Below are 3,880 nucleotides of genomic sequence, written 5' to 3' on the forward strand. Positions count from 1 at the left end.
CTTTGCACTGGTTTGGAAGCATGGATGAAATGTTCAGTTCTGTGAAACTTCAGTTTACCTAGGTCTTGGCTTGCAGCTATGCTGATCCTATGACTTTTTCTCTAACTGCACATGATCTATTGAACAAAATGAGATTAATTATGCAAGCAATTTTTTTCTTTTGCCTTAAAATGGAAAAAATATATAGAAAGTTCAATAAAGAGAGTGGAAAATGGGTCATGTTTGTCATAGAAGCAAATGCAACAAAGAATAGACAGGTTAGACTGCCTTCCAGAACCTAAGCATGAAGCAGTACTTCATTGTCCTTTGTGTTCCAGAAATGTGGGTTTCCTTATTCATGTTGGCTTTCAGAGTGGTGAGAGGTAAATTCAAATCAAAGGAGAGGTATTGTTTTTTTTTGTTTTGTTTTTTTAACTTTAATTTTGCAGGGAGTTAACATCAGTATACAAAGGATCAATTTCATGTTTGGCATGTGATAGAGCTGCCCTCTAGTGGCCACATGGCTATGTGTACTATAGAGCTAAAAACCAGAAATGTCAATGTTGATGGTGGTATAGCTGTAATAGCTGATCCTCAAATCCTCTCCCTGGAAGCTCCAAGAAAAACTGCACAAACTAATTATCAGTTTTCCTACCCTGAGAGGCTCTGCAAGATATATAAATGAAGGAATACTGGCAGACTCATCATATTCATCTGTGGTACTCAATGAAAAAATGTCATGGTTCATAGAAATCATCCAGCTATTTTCACTCAAAAAGTGAGTTTTCACACTTCCTCAATAAAATCCATAATGTAACCACCTCCCTGAGAATGACATCCATGCCACTATAAACTTCACCAACATATATACCAACATTCTCCACTATGCAAACATTACCAGATGCCAGAAATACCTACAAGACCACAGGTGACATTAGCAATTCTAATATATTGCTAAACTCACCCACTTAATCCTTAGGCACAGCAATTTTATTGGCAACTATTATTTTCAGTAAACTATGGACTCTGCTGCTATCAGCACAAAGCACACCCATGTCAATATAGCAAGCTCACCCATGTCAATATAGCAAGCTCTTCATAAACCACCCTGAAGAATTTTTAGAAAAATATATGATCAAACCTATTTTGGGCAGTTTACCAATAATGTCTGCCACATCAGTGAGCACAGTTATGACAAGTTAAAGTAGCTACAATTCTGTTTAAAAGTCCTGCTCTCATCCTCGTCCTTTTACTTGGATGGAGATTAGTGGACATGGTAAAGAAAGAGAGTGGAAAAATGAGTGTGTAGGTGAAGGGAGGATGACAGTGAAAATAAGAGACTAAAAATTAAACAGAGAAAAAGAGTCAGTTGGCACTTCACTTCACAAGAGTGAGCCATACCAGTTGGGAGAGAGCAAAAAGTAATGGTAGAGAGTGATAACCTTGGAGAATGCTGTCAAAGAGTTGATAGGGAATGTGAGCAAGGGTTAATGACCAGCCTCTAGTATTGGGGTGGGGCAGGCCACTTTATGTGCCTCTGGCTTTGGTGATTCTTCTGTACAACGTTCAAGCTGTCTTTAGGTGCTACCTGTGATGGAAAACCTGCAGAGTAAATGTCCCTGGGGAGGTTCTAATGAAGAGCTTGGTAGGGAGCAGGGAGCATGTCTACATGTTCATGAATATGCAGTGGTAACTGCACAGTAGCACTGGCAAACACCTTTTTTAGTGACACTACTGTGCAGTAGCCTAATAATAGTATGCATTAAAATATTAACACTGTTTGTGCTGTGATGCACTACTGTGCAATATTATTAGGTTACTGCACAGTTAGCATCTCATGTAGACATGCCCAGGGAGACATAATGTTGGTCTGTAGTTGAACAGAAGGCTCTACTCTGCCTTCTACTTGATTGGGAACCAGGCCGTTAGTGATACAAGCAAACATTCTTACCACCTTTTTACAGATAGGGAAACTAATCAGCAGAGAAATAACTTGGCTTGGCTAAGATCACAGGGTAACTCCAAGGCAGGGCTAAGAAATGAACATAGAACCCTTGGCGCTCAGCCCTCAGTCCTGAATGAATAACTTCCTCAAATACCAATGTTACTGATTCCAAGCACTGCCTGAATACTATCCTGTCTACAAAACCTGTCTTGTATACAGTTCACAAAATGTCCTTTGCAATACTTGAAGGTGATTGTCTGGGTGCTCCTTAGCTGTTTCTTAGCCAAGTTTTAAAAAGAATTTCCTTTTCACTATCTTTTGTTGACAAATTGGTCCCTCCATCTCCTTGATCATATTTACCACTTTTCTTTGAAAGTTTGTCTAACATCTCTCTAATAACAACCGTAGGAAAGCATGCGGCATGCTAAGTGAAGACTCAACAGAACAACTGTCATCTGCCATTTTGCTCCATGAGTGGAAAGTAAAACTCAGAAAGTTACATTTTATAGATTTCATAGACATTAGGGCTGGAAAGGACCTCAGAAGATCATCAAATCCAGCCCCTGCCCCAGGGGCAGGAAGTCAGCTGGGGTCACAGGATCCCAGCAAGATAAATGTCCGATTGACTCTTAAAGGAATCCAGAGTAGGTGCTTACACCACCTCTGATGGAATTCTGTTCCAGGTCTTGGGGGCTTCCAGGTCTTGCAGCATTATCATATTTCAGCATCAACTGGGTGTTTGATTTTGCTAGGCTTTCTAGGTATTTTGCTATTAGTGCTCACTTACCGTTCAGATAACGCCCACCCAGACAACAAGCATTGATTTTATTTCCAATAGTCAACCTCCTGAATTCTCTGTCAGCCCTGCCTAATGCTCATGCTTCACAGATCAGTGTCACGACTATGTTTCCATAGCTTATATTGTGATCAAGATATGGTATGGCTCTATTCCACATCGGAGCTGTGAAAAGGATGCCCAGGACAACTTAACCTTTCCTGGATTTACCCATATGGACTAGGGACAGACATTACACATAAATCAGTTTAAGTGATCAGAAATTGGTTTAAACCTGTAACAGAACAGACATTCACTGCACATAAACCAGTCTGAAAATGGCTGAAACCAGTTTGAGATAAACTTGATTGAATGTAGTTCAGACTTAACTGGTTTGGGTCAAACCAGTTTATGCAATGTCTGTCCCAGACCCCTTGCTGGTTTCAGATAAACCAGACTCCCCCAGCATCCCGGCATGCTCTCTCGGCTGGGTGGGGCTCTCTGCTCCACAGCAAGTCTGGTTCTTGCCCTCTGATCCCTCGCTGGAGCTCTGGCAGAGACTCAAGGGTACAAAGCATCTACCTGGCTTCCTCCTGCCTTCCCCCACCTTGCAGCATGTGGTATGCTAGCTAATGCCAAGAGGTGTCTGTGTAAGGCAGAGAGGACAGTGTCATTAGGGCTTTTTGGAGCTAATCAACAGGTATCTGGTAATGTCCCTCCTTGGAATGTTCCCTTCCTCCCTTCCTTGCAAAAAGTTGTTTAGAGAAGAGCTTGAACTAAGGCGAGGGGCTTTGTTTTCTGTTAAATGCTGATAACAGAGCTGATAAATGCTCCGTTATGGAGGGTGGGGCTCCTAATCAGAGGATCCTCCCAGGGCCTGGCTACACCCCCTTCAGTTCACCACTGTGGAAGGAAAGGGAGGGCGGTGCTAGCGCCTCCTGGCTTCTAGTCTAAGCCACTGCAGGGATGTGCCTGACTTTCCTCAATCCAGAGGGGATGTCTGTACTGTTAGAAACTGGTTTAGCCTGTCCAGGTTAGACTAACCTGCAAAGATTGAAACAATTTCATAGTTTCTAGGGTCAGAAGGGACCTGAGCAGATCATCTAGTCCGACACCCTGCCATGGCAGGAAAGAATACTGGGGTCAAATGACCCCAGCATCTAACCTCCTCTTAAAGACCC

Source organism: Crocodylus porosus, unplaced genomic scaffold (genome assembly GCF_001723895.1).
Source record: "Crocodylus porosus isolate Cpor-Errol unplaced genomic scaffold, CroPor_comp1, whole genome shotgun sequence".
Lineage (NCBI taxonomy): Eukaryota > Metazoa > Chordata > Crocodylia > Crocodylidae > Crocodylus > Crocodylus porosus.